The sequence below is a fragment of the Aphelocoma coerulescens genome, chromosome 3, assembly GCF_041296385.1.
Source record: "Aphelocoma coerulescens isolate FSJ_1873_10779 chromosome 3, UR_Acoe_1.0, whole genome shotgun sequence".
Taxonomy (NCBI): domain Eukaryota; kingdom Metazoa; phylum Chordata; class Aves; order Passeriformes; family Corvidae; genus Aphelocoma; species Aphelocoma coerulescens.
The window spans coordinates 113,877,148-113,890,975 of NC_091016.1; the positions used below are offsets into that span (position 1 = coordinate 113,877,148).

Here is a 13,828-nt window from a genome sequence, read left to right on the forward strand (position 1 = left end):
CTGTGCTCAACTGACTAGAGTCAACCCTTGAGCTGTCTGTTGGACCAGACACTGTTAAGTCATTAGGATGCTAATAGCTTTAACACTGCTTAAAGTAAAAAACACCCACACACAAAACTTCACACCCTACAGTTTTTGCTAAATATAAGGTTAGACTTGCACCTCCCTGACAGGAGGCAAACAGACAATTAGAAGAAGAGGGCTGAGACATCTGCTTAAGACAGGGATTCCCCAGGGAAAAGCTAAGGATCATGCCAACTCAGGTTTGCACTAGCATGTTGCTACTGCTCCTTTAGCTAACAGAAAGCAAAGCTTAGGCCAGGGATAAATTCTACTCTACTGCCAGGATATACATCCTCTGGTTGAGGATGTTGTAGGTGCCATCTGCTTAACATTCAGTTTATTCATTTTGATTTAAAATGCCAGGCCATAATTCTTCAAATATATTCTTTTTTTTTTTAAACTAGTGCTTTCAAAATGGCTGATTATACTTGTGTATTCCCTGGGGTTTGTCTTATTAAAAAAATATGAAACTCAATTATTCTATGATTTTAAGTTGCTCTGGCTTATTTTTCCTGCTTTCCAGACAGCTTCTCACTTCCAGGTTTGAAAGAATTTTTCTTCTACCTTCCTAAGCACACAGTGACAATGCTGCCACTGCCTTCCCAAAGAAGCTGCTGAATCCCAGCTTCCTGGAAAGCAGGATCTGTGGCCACATATATGTCAAAAAATAAAACAGACCAGGGCACACAGCCACGTTCTGGGCTTGGAACCAGCAAACATGTCACAGCTTGTAGCTGGACAACTAAAATCCTACTCCTCCATACAGCCTGGCCAGATCCAAACAGCCTTTTGGAAATGGTCCATCGTGTCTCCTAACCCCAGAACTATGCTTGGGCATTATCTGGGAGAGTGTTAGTTGGCATAGAACAGAACTGTGTCATGAGAAGTACTAAAAATGTAACAGTAGAGTTGCATGCCATATCCACTCCTCATTTAGTTCCTACTATGAACATGCATCACAAATACAGTACCCAGTTGCTTCTGGAGAACATAATTTTTGGAAGTTAATTCCATAACCAGCCAAATGCATTTCAGAATTAACAAGTCACCCTCACCTAGGTGGTTGTTGCTTTCAGATCAGGGGAACAGAACCACATAAACATAAGAGCTGAGCATTTGTGTTTCCACAGGTGTCATAGGCAATACAAGTGAAAATTTGCACTCTCTAGGTTTTGGGGCTTTTTAATGTGTTCAGATGGACTGAACATGAGCATCTGATTTCTTAATTTCGGCAAGCCTGGATTGCTGCCAGTAGAACATTGGCCCTGACTGTCAGTTGGTATGAAGTGGGCATAGCTCTATCAACTGCATCCCAATGCACAGCTGAGACTCTGCTTCTCCAAGCTTCACCCACATCGTGGTGATTGGCAAGGAAGAAATTCATCCTACAAGATTAACGCTGACAAGCATTTTAAGAACAAATCTTTTTTTTCAATAATTCACAAAGTTACATATGTCTTCACAAATTTGTTTCTTTTGTGGAAGTCAGAAATCAAACGAATTACTTTAAAAAACTTCATGTAAACCTGAATTGTAAGCACTTGCCCTTATTTTTCTCAAAAAGGAACACAATCAAGAAGTTCTTGTAAACACCAGAGAGGCACATAAAACCTTCCAAAGGAAAACACAACTACCATGGTGCAAATCTGGATGTAAATATTGCACTTGGCCAGAATTACTGTGTGTAAAACTTTGTATAGATGTGATTATGCAGTGTCATAGGGGACTGAAAAATCATGCTGACAGTATAACCAACCCTTTCACAACTGCTGACCTACAGATCATCATCTTCAGTGCCAACTCCTTACCTTGGAGTCTTAAGTGCAATGGTATTGTATATCGGGTTTCCATGGCAAGGTTTTGGTACTGGGGAGGGCAGTGAGGGGGAACAGGACAGGATGACACAACTCGCCACTGGCCAAGGCCAAGCCCATCAGTGATGCTGGCAGCACCTCTGGGATAATTGAGTTAAGAAGGGGGGAAAAAAACTGCCGCAGAACAGCAGCCAAAGAGAGAAGTGAGAGCATGAAAGCAACAGCCCTGCAGACCCAAGGTGAGTGCCAGAGGGGCAGGAGGTGCTCCAGGCACTGGAGCAGAGATCCATCAGCAGCCCCTGGTGCAGCCCACGGTGAGGCAGCTGTGCCCCTGCAGCCCATGGAGGCACACGGCAGAGCAGAGATCCACCTGCAGCCCATGGAGGCACACGGCAGAGCAGAGATCCACCTGCAGCCCATGGAGGACCCCACCCCTGAGCTGGTGGATGTCTGAAGGAGACTGGGACTCTGTGGGAAGCCCCTGCTGGAGCAGGCTCCTGGCAGGGCCTGTGGCCTATGGAGACAGGAGCCCACACTGGAGCAAGCTGTTCCTGAAGGACTACATCTTGAGGGAGGGATCACATTGGAGCATTTCATGAACTGCAGGCCATGGGAAGCACTCATGTTAGGAAAGTTCATGAAGGACTGTCTCCTGTGGGGGGGACCCCATGCTGGAGAAGAAGAAGAATGTGAGGAGGAAGGAGTGGCAGAGGTGGGCTGAACTGACTGCAACCTCCATTATCTGTGCCCCTGTGTTGCTTGAGGGAAAGAAGTAGAGAATTTGACAGTGAAGTTGAGTACAGGAAGAAGAGCAGGGTGGGGAGAAGATGTTTTAAGATTTGGATTTATTTCTCATTATCCTACTCTGATATGATTGGTAGTAAGTTAAACTAATTTCCCCAAGTGAAGTCTGTTTTGCCCATGACAGTCACTGATGAGGGATCTCTCTCTGCCCTTATCTCAACCCACAAGCTTTTCATTATGTTTTCCCTGCCCAGCTGAGGAGGGCAGTGACAGGGCAGCTTTGGTGGGCACCTGCCATCCAACCAGGGTCAACCCACCTCAGTATTGACAAAACTGCTTATTACTCTGTAAAACCTTGAGCACCCATTTATAACTGTTGGGATACCAGCTGCCAATCTGGTCCAGTGAGTCCATCTAATAATCCACCTAATAACCATCTGCTCCAACCTAATAGTCCCAGATGAACTCCTACACTCATTTACCACTGAATACTTTAATTGTAGTGCCTTGAACTACAGGTACAATTTCAGTCTTCCAAAGAGATGAAAAGATGACAAATATATCTCAACATTGACATCAACACTCAACTAAAGACCATCACTCCAATAAACCATAAAACCATCAGATGTTTCAAGAAAAACAACCAAAAGTCTAAAACACAACAAAAACCCACCCACATATGTGAAGTAAAAAATTTATTAAATCCCAGTGATGATAACACTGCAGGCATGAGACAGACATCTGTTTTTCAAAGATCTTGGCCTACACCCTAGTTCTGATGTAAAAAATCCACAAAAACAACAGCTAGAGAGAAAAAAGAAAAAATTACTTTAGATCCATAATTAGTATGGTCCTTTTGCTCTGTTCCCAGGATACCTACAAGAAAAGGGTGATGCTAGCAAATATAGGAAATTACTGTTCATTACTAAGATCTTAATTCTCTCCAGCTCCCTTTGGACTCCTTGACAAAATGTTTCAATTCATATGAAAGTAAATGTTTGGGTTGAAGATCTCCATTTTTCATAGTTGTCAAAGAAAAAAGTCTGGTTTGCACAGACACATCCATTTTGCTGTGATTTCTAAAACATCTTGTGTTGGAGTGAGCAAGAAGAGAGACATCTGATTTATATGCCCCCATGTCAAATCGCTTCACAGCATCAGTAAATAAAGGGAACGTGCAAGGCTGACTAAATCCAACCTGATCAATACTGTGAATCATAGACTCAGAGATGGCTTTGAACACACACACACACACAGGACTTTAGCTGGCAGCACGGTTGGACTTGACCATGCTGGTGCTTGCTCTGCACTCTGATGTAGAATCATGAGCCTATCAAACACCACCTAGCAACCCATGCCAGAAACTGGGTGGAACTCCTTAAAGTTGCTAATTGCCTGAAACTGTAACCCCTGTCAGTGGGAGGGCTATGCTTTTTGTCAGAATATGTCAAAGGAACTCAAGCAACTCTTGCTTTATTGTACACTGAGAGTCACTGTGAGACTGCAGAGTAAGAGAGCTCAAACACTTTGTGAAAAGGCACAGAGCTGTCCAGATTTGATCTCTGAGCAAGTCTTCAGAGTATCACCCAATTAGCCTGTTTTCTGGAAAAACTGGAGATGAAGATTTTAACAGTGCAAAATTAAGCAATGAATTCAGGCATGCCTACCTACAGTCACTGGCACAAGATGGGAGAATACCACATACAGTCATTGCTTAACAACCAGCAGGAAAGTGTCTGCAAGTTTGAAGGATAGCCTAATCCCCAAGAACTGAAGTTATCTCCTTCCCAAACTCATTTATATCCCTTCCCTTCCCTTCCAAATCTCTCATCCATGCAGAAAAAAAAAAAAAGAAAAAAGAAGTTATTATAAGAATGAAATGTTTGATTTCAATGTCAGTTAAAGGAAATACTACCACATACTTTGCTAGTAATACCACATTAAACATAGAAAGCAGAATGTTTTGTACCATGTACAAGAAACAAAGCTACCTGAATAATTTCCCCCCCCCATACCCCCCTCCCTCTGGCCCCAACCTCATCTTGTGATTCTCTCTAAAGCGAGTCATATGGCAGCACTTTTCTCCTTTTATGGGCAAAAAAAAAAGGAGAAAGGAAGTCAGCAGCTGAGCAGGACTGCACTGCCACATGAATTAAGCAGCCCAGAGTTGTGCTGCTCCTCTTGCATCCCTACCTCAGTGCTTTATGGATAGGTAGTCTCAGAGAGGGACACTATGAATCAGCTTCCACTTAATGCAAATATAATTACATGTCACTGAGTGTTTCACGCTGAACTCGTCACCACAGCATGCATTAGAAACCAAAGGATAGAAGGCATGTAATATATTTGCATTTGTTTATCTACCATCTCCTTCCTTTGTCTGAATGTCCTGTCAATAGCAGGCAAACCTCTTCTTTGGGAAACAGCTGTAGTGATAGTATGACACTGAGCAACAATAAAATTATAGTACTTTCTGCTGCAAGAATTTACATGTGTCCCACACTGCCCCAGTGACTACCACCCACATCCACCTCGATCCTTTTTCTCAGCAGCTCTATAAGATGGAAGCTGGGAAAGTTATTAGTAATCCATTTAGCAAACTTGTTGCTTTTTTTAAGAGAGAGAACTGTGGAAATTTCATTAGCTTAATGTTAGGGAAAGGTAAATAACATACAAAATTCCCTATGTATCAAGAATAAAAGCCTTATTGTTATTTTATCAATGAAAAGAAAGGAATCATTGTTTCTGCCTCAATAACTGATATTAAACAGTATGAGGACTCACATCCATAAACAGCTATAGTATTGAGAAATTATAAAGAAACACACCTCCTCTCCATGCACAGGTGATGGGATCAAGAATTTGTAAGTACTCTCATGTCCCACCCAAGCATAGGCAGCATCATCCATCAGCCAGAGCACCACAGTGTGCATATGGCCACAGGCAGGACACCTGCTGTGAGTCTGGGAACACACCTGTCAGCCTTACAGGTATCATCCCTGAGTCAGAGCCACCCTGCTTTCCTCCAGCTCTTTATGGGCCCTCATTCTGAGTTTTATTTGGCTATTACAACTTAATTTGACTACTAGAACTTAAACTTTGACTACTTTGTTTGGGAATGATGCTGAAAACAACTGAATTCAATTATATGAGCTATGTTTGCTGGGTCACAGCCCACACTTCAAAGTTAAAATGTAGATAAGCATTTCCAGGGTCAGAGGCCCTGTCCTCAAAACATTTTTCTGGGGGGGGGGGTTAGGAAGGAAGCAGTCTCCCTGGTTATCAGATCATTATCAGGTCAGATCAGATGGCCAAAACAGCAGAGTTCAGTAAGGAGTTTAAAATTATCCCATCATTTTCTGAAGTCTAGCATTGCTCTTACACAAAACATGGAATTTGTAAAATATATGTATATAAGCATATTTCTTACTGTTAAAGATTAACCATATACTCCTTAGAAGATTTGAAGTGTTACCACAGTTTATTTAATTCTCTATTGAAAATGTTGTTTCTTTATAAACATGGGCTATTTCTTTTAAAAGTAGTATTTTAAACCTGTAGGTGTCCCTTTGCCTTATGAATAACTTAGAAGATGCTGAATAACAGCAACCGCCAAAGTACAAACACTTTATTACAATTGTGGTGACTCAGACTGTCAGGATTTGGCAGCCCACAGTGTTCCTCAGCAGCAGAACAAAAGGGGATTTTTTTTTGGCAGTTTTACTTTTAGTTCAGTAAAGGACAACATGATACTGTCTGTGCCTTAATGAATCAAAACCTCTGTAAAACAAAGGCGTAAGTAGTCAGACCCCAATCATTTTCTGTCTCACAGTATAAAAACGGACAAACATATTACCTATACGTGTGGGACCTCTAATATGTGTGCTCTGTCCTTGTCTTCTAGGGAAAAAAATAAAATTAATAAAAGCAGTAAGATTATCTAGTTATGGAAATACACATCAGTTCTACAGGCAACACAGTCCCAAAATACTTCAAGATCAGGAAATATTTTCTGTTTTCCTGTCGAATACAAGAGACGTTGATAAAAAATTCTAAGTGGATTTCACCTTCACTAACTAAAAACATAAACCCCATAGACCTAAGCATTGCACTATAACAACACAATCTCTTGTATTCAGAGCATAAAACACATTTTGAGGGAGACTCATTTTCCAGCACCCCATCACAATCTCATCTGGAACAGCAAAATTGTCCCCGCAGTAATTGGTGTTACAGAGCCCTGCTGCAGCACAGCCTTACGAGAGGGCAAGGCAAGTGTTCCAGTCAGTCCTACAGGGCTTTTATGCTTTAACAATAAAAACATAGGGAAAACAGTTACAAAATATCAGAACCCATTTCCTCTGCCACCATCAATTATTAGGGAGAGGACTTATTCCCAGAAGCTTCTAAAGATGCCAATATCCATCATGAAATCTGTATCTGAAGAAGTTGCCAACTGCCTACAGATGATCCTTGAAGCAAAACACTGCAATTACAGAGCAATACAGTACAGGGAGTCAGACCGTGTGTATGTGGGTGGGACAAAGTATAACAGACAAAATTAGACTGTTCCTGGAAATACAGCATAACAAATTTAACAATCTAGCCTTCTCAAATATGAAGAGATCTCACAACTCTGAGAAATGTTATCGAATTTTCCCCTTGCCATTGCTTCCCTCCCCAGTTTCCACAGCATAATAGCAATCCCCTCTGAAAAATTAGGACCAACAGATCACCCATACCAAATAAATACTACTGTATGTCTCCTACGGAGGCTATTTAAACACAATTCTGGAATCAATTTACTGGAGATAGAATCATACGGATCAGTTATCAGAGACAATTTTCCTTCTTCCTCAAAGTCAGTTCTGCTCTGTAAGTGGCACTACCACTCAGCATTTCAATACCAGCTAAAATCAGTAATGAATTTTTGCCCCACAGCTCCACACCATTATTAACATGCACGAGAGAAACCAGAAGATGAACTTTCTCCCCTCTTCCCAGAAAGCCATTAACTCAAGCTAACCTTCCAGATTTTATCTGGGGCAGCTGCAAAATGAAAATTATAATTATCAAGCTAGATATTAAAAACACTCACAAATAAAGAAAATAAAACAGAAAGCAGGTTTGCTTTGAAATATCTTTGAAAAACATGAAAATAACCCCTCCCTCCCACTTCTCAGTATAACCACATTCAGCTTAAGCAACAATAGTCCTAGGACTCTACTGGGCTCAGTTCAGCTGCAGAGGCAAATAGTACTGAGCTGCTTTAAAATATCCCAGTAGACACTCCAGGACGTGGGCCTATGCAGGACATGGGTTTTCCAGCCTCCTTGCATCTGCTAACCAAGTATAGATGCAACAGATGTTGCAAAGCATCTCATCAAGGAAAAACATTTACACTGGACAACTGAATCAAACCAGACTCAAATTGTGTCCTAAACCCAAAAGACCTTCTCTGGAAGTCTTTAGTCTTGCTGAATTCTGGCCTTCATCCCTTCAAAATCTACACTCATCTTAGAATTACTAATCCATATAAGTCTAGAAGCCCAAATTGGACTCACAGGAGAATTTTGAGCATGGCTGCAACATATTTGGGTATATAAGGGAAAGTAAGATAACTGGGATAGCAAGCAGGAAGCCATCTAACCTAACAGGTAAGAAAGTTGTGAAGGCTGTACCTTAAACTGATGTCACCTATTCCTGGAAGCTCAAGAGGTACCTATGTTATTAAAAAGAGTTGTAAAACCCCTCAGGCCTCTCTAGAACCAAGATACAAAGTCATTCCTTTCACAAGCTCCCAAGGAAAGGAGTCATGCAATTTTGAAGTTTCGGATGAGAGGGCAGGAGCATGCCTTTAAGCACCACCGAGCTATTTAAAAGCATCAGGAAAGCAACCACAGAGGAAGTGGAAGTGGGTGGTAGGCTCTTTTCAGGTTGACAGACTGGCTACCAACCACATCTCTGCACACCAGGGTAGTGCCCTAAACCACAGGCTATTGTCTGTCCTAAGACTATTCGTGCTGAAGTTATGAAATGGAAAAATATTTACTGGATGAAAGAATGAAACACCTATAGAAACCAGGTTTCCCTCACCTGAATGCTTTAATCACAGGGCAGGAGTCACTCTCCCTCTGGCCTAATTACTGTTTTGTTTTGGGTTTTTTTCCAAAGGTTGCAGGTTAAATAAAGGACAGCTTATGACACACTGTTTCACTCTCTCGGGAAGAGGGTGATGTGAGCTCAAGGTACTTAAAGCTGAAAAGGACAGAGAATAAAGTGTCACAGAATGAATATGGGATGCAACTAATGCACCATAAAACATGAGGAGAGATTAACATCATTGCAAATGCTTCTACTCAAGTTTGAGTAAATAGCTTACACTTATTTCTTAGCAAAACAAGCTTTTCTAATCCTGAGGGAACATTCCCATCTCTGGATGCCAAAGGCAGTGAGGCAGGAAAGAGATTCCACTCTCCAGAACAGCCTCGGTGGTAACAGCTGTGGATGGATGCAGAATGGAAGCTCTGTGCATCTCATTTTCTTCACAGTAAAAATTGTAGAAAAGTGTTCTTTCAGACACGGGTTTTAGGACCATCAACCTCAGCTTTGAGGCATCTAATTGTAAAATAGGCCACTCAAATAATTTATGAATTCAGGCAGTAACACACCAGAGAGAAGGATTTCCCCCCTGCCCAAATCCCATAAATTATATATAAGAAAGCTTCTAACAACTATTTAAATTTTAAGTTAAACCTTTGTGTATCTGAGAGATACAGGACAGTACAGAATGACTTTTATCTAAAATAAGTCTACACATTCCCTTAAAACACCAAACCACCTCCACGGTGTTATTTTATTGTGCGAACTCACACTCTGCCATCCCGAGCTCACCACAGACAAATGGGATGAAACTCAAGATTCCAGTATACTCCATGCCATATTCTAGACATGACAACTCCCATGCTGTATGGATGCCATGGATACTCTTCACCAGGCCTGAGGAACATTGTGTTCATGACTCACATTTATTAACCCAAGACTTGAACCAAACCAGACTAGCACTTATGACAGGCACACGTAACACCACAACCTGCACTGCTACTAGAACCTTCAAAATTTACTTTTCATACATTATAAACATCATCAATTCCTTACACAGATTTACTCAAAGATAATCCTGGGACTTATGCATTAGCTTCACCTTTTGCACCGCTGGTCATCCAAACCATGTTGTTAAAAGTCAACCTGTCCACGATGAAAAGCACTACAGAAGTACTGTAGTGGACAGGAGGGGAAAAAAAAAGGTAATATACACAAAGAGGTCCCTCAGAGCACTGGTTTTCTAGTCTATTGACAAGTTTATAAATTAGACAAGAGTAGTTTAGTTGTTAGCATGCAAAAGTAACCATTCCTGAGTTAAGGTAAGGCTGACTGATGTTTAACTAAATCTCATGGTTGGTATCCTCATGATGGCATCATTTCTTAACATTTTAAACCCACAATACTAAATACTAAATTACTGCTACCACTTTAAATCAAGAACTTGTATTGAGCAGTATGTAAAGACAGAAAATTAGGCACATTTTTCATTTTAATTGGAAGTGAGAATTGGAATTTTATGTAAGTAGAAGAATGGTAAATTCTTGGTACTTCATAAGAATTAAGACCTGTACAACTCAAATCAGTCACATTGCTCTCATCATTCACACGAGTGCAGAGCGGCATCTATTACAATTTTAATTTAAACAACAAAATTCAAATTTATGACTGCATTTTTTTGCAGCTCTCAAACTGCCCCATATATTAAATATTTTAATTCATGCCTCTCAAACTGTTTTCTCTGATTTAGTGTTACTGTTTTGCATTCCGAGATAACATGAGTAGAAAGCACTGCTAAAAGAATGATTGATAATATTGAAATGGATCCAAATACATACTGAATTCAGTACAGAGGAAACACTAAGAGGTTTGGCTGCTTCAAATTAACATATATTGTTAGCATCCATACACTGCTATTCACTGATGTTATAGGTCCCAGTAACATACTCAGTTTGTCCCAACGGGATTTTAAAAGGAGACTTAATGATGTCTGGATCATATATAGGGTTTGGATATAGAATAGTATTTTTCTAGTTTGTATAAAATGTGAACTGAATGATTAAGTTCGTGTGCTATTGAATGTAATATGCATCCATTGCTAAAGAATGCCAGTAATTCCACAAAAATAGTTTACAGTTTCTCCAAAAATTCTAATTAGAATGGCATTTGGAAGTAGATGAAAATATGACAGAGGTCTTACTTATAGTATTTGTATACCTACAAAATATTATTTCTGTCCAAGTATAGGAATTGTTATTCATCTAAATAACATCTAGTATTTTTGACAGACATTTTAAGCTCATTTTGTATATCACATAACCTGGAAATCTGCAACATATTGCACATGCAAATCCTCAATGTTTTTGTAAGGCTGCCATACTGCTGAGGACAAGATATTTCAGCCTGACAAAACAGCATCAAAAATGATGTCATGAGGACAAGCTAAGCACACTAACAATGAATTATCTTCTCACCACTGTAAAATTCACTAATAGGCTTACTGTCATGGCAAAATGACATCTGACGACAGTAACTATGCAGTAGTATCCAAGATGATCACCATTTTTCCTTTTTGACTTAATCAAGGAGGTTTTATTCTAATTACTGACATACATTGTCTTTTTAATCACTTGTGGTTTGTTTATTTTCAGTTTTTAATAAAGAGCATAAGTTCATGGGGCAATAAACAAAGCGTCACTGCAAAAGCAGCAGCACAGGAGGGTACTGAAAAAGTACACAGCAGAATACAATAAAATATTGCAGAGTCTTTGAGAAACCGTATAAGTAACTCAGAAAGCCTTGCTTATACTTGCCATCGTCTACATCAAGTGAAACTTTAAAGACCAGTGGTTAAACAATACTACAGCAGTTCAAATTGAAAAATTTTATTCTTAGTTGCTACCTTATGCTTTGTATAAAGTCAAACATTTCATGATGTTTCCATAATCTGTAATTTCATTTCATTAAAACATATTTTTAAAGTCTACTGTAGGAACTAGTAGGACTTTATCATTAGTTTTTAATTTGGGCCTTGTGAGATGGGGGAGCTGGGGTATTACAGGAGAGTAGAAAGCAGATTTAAACACAAGAAATTACTAGGTTTATTTTTTAAAATTACTTTTAAAAAGTACATTGCTGATGTAACAGTCTTCCTTACATGTCATAGGAATACGAAAGTTACCATAAGAGAGAAAAGGGAAGTATCAGCTCAGTTCTTCCCTGTGTAACAGGAGTTGGGGTATTTTTGTAGAGCTGTGCTGAGCATGTGAAAATCTTTGCCCACAAGGCAACCTCATGTCACGACAGCATTTCATTCCAAATCTCCCCACCTAAGAGTTCACTGCCAAAGCAATTTTCATTTTGTTCTGGCCTTGCAGATGATCAAAACAGAAGAAGTAAAGCAAACACATCTGTCCCACATAACCTACCCTTTCCCCAAACACATATAAACTGCCTTTAGAACTGGTAACAAAAACAGAGAGTGTAAAGATAGTCTGTATGGCAATTACAGACCAGGAGCAGGCTGGAAACCAACTCACATCATCACCCTCGGCAAGTTATTAGCAGCACCACTGAAAGCCTGTGCAGTTAAGTGACTCGCTGTGTTGCCAGTGAATTATGGAGCATTCGATTTTGCACAGTGGCGTAATGTATTACTGAGACCTTAGCAGAACAAACCCCAGATTTAAAAAAAAGTAAAACTAAACGGTCTTGGAATCAAATTATGAGAAAAATAATAATAGGAAGAATAGATGCAAGCGTGCTATCTGTTCACTGTAACACCTCCCAACATGGACAGCGATTCAAACGAGATGAATGCAGCATTACAGAGCCTGTCTTTCATCTCCTCTCTAGATACATCCCTCTAGAAACACCACGCTTATGGCACCCCGCATCCAGCAACCACCAGCAGCTGGAACAGAAAGTTTTCGGTACAATCAAAGTTTGAAGCTTAATCTCCCTTTGCCCCGCACCGCACTCAGTCCAGCCAGGCACAGCGACGCGCTGTCTGACCGACAGCCGGGCCAGCGCGGAGCTCCGCCGGGCTCCCCCAGGCCCTGCCGCGGGCACAGCCGGCTCCCGCACCGGCGCTGCTCGTCCCTGCGACCGCGGCGGCTCCGGCATCCACCGCCCGGCAGCGAAAACCGAGACGCCTACCCGGGAGAGCCAGCGGCCGGGGAAGCGTCTCCCCGGCTGGGCGAGGCCAATCGGGAGCCTCCGCTCGGGCTCGCACCGCACCCGATGCCCCTCCGAGCGGGGCTGGGGGCGAATCCGGCCCCCCGGCGCTCACAGCCCCGGGGCCGCTGGCAGCGCTCCGGGGCCGGCGCTTCCCAGGCAACAGTTGGCTGTGTCCCTCCGCGTCCCCCCGCCACCGCCCGCAGCCCCCGCGGTGCGAGGGGCAGGGGCATCGCGGGGAGGGTGACCCGGGGCCGGAGAGCGGGCACAAAGGCGGCTGCGGAGGTTCAGGGGGCGAGGGGAGCGGAGAAACTCCGGGGCTGCAGAGCGCCGTCCCCGCCCCGCCGCGATGTGGGGGCGCCGAGAGAAGGAGCGGCAGAGGCGGCTCAACCCCCACCCCGTGCAGCCCCCGGGCGGGCGGCAGCCCCCGTTTCCGCCGTGCCTCCCCGCTCTTACCTGGGCCGCCCGTCGCCGCTGGCCGCCGCAGGTACCCTCGTCCATCCCCCGCCGCTGCCTCCGAGTCAGCCGCCGGCGCTGCGGCGCGGCCCAGCCCGCCCGGCCCAGCGCGACGCTGGCAGACCCGCCCCGCCCCGCGGTGGCTGCGTGCGGCTCCCGCCGGCGGCCGCCCCGGGCGCGGCTCCCCGGACCCGCCTCCCGCCGCCGCGGGGCCAGGCGGCCTCCGACGGGGATGGGGATGGGGATGGGGATGGGGATGGGGATGGGGATGGGGATGGGGATGGGTCCCCCACCCAGTGCAGACCGTACGCAGGGACGCCCTGGGTCCCCAGTCGGCGGGTCGGGGCGCTGGGGTGTCCGCTCAGGAATCAGTGCAGGGGTGCGTGTGGCTGTCGCCCGCGCTGCGCCCCGCCGGGGAACATCGGCGCTGACCCAAACCCTCCCCGTTTCGTAGAGATTCCATCCCCCTCTCT

General features: G+C 43.2%; 1 protein-coding gene across 3 annotated transcripts in view; it reads right to left on the reverse strand.

Annotated features, from left to right (window-relative positions):
• CYRIA (CYFIP related Rac1 interactor A) overlaps nt 1-13,463 on the reverse strand; it is a 55,664-nt gene extending 42,201 nt beyond the window's left edge. For all 3 annotated transcript variants that reach the window (XM_069011622.1, XM_069011620.1, XM_069011621.1), the window contains exon 1: nt 13,356-13,463. The gene's annotated coding sequence lies outside the window, so the exon portion shown is untranslated. The remainder of the gene's footprint in view (nt 1-13,355) is intronic.
• Nucleotides 13,464-13,828: the final 365 nt, after the last annotated feature.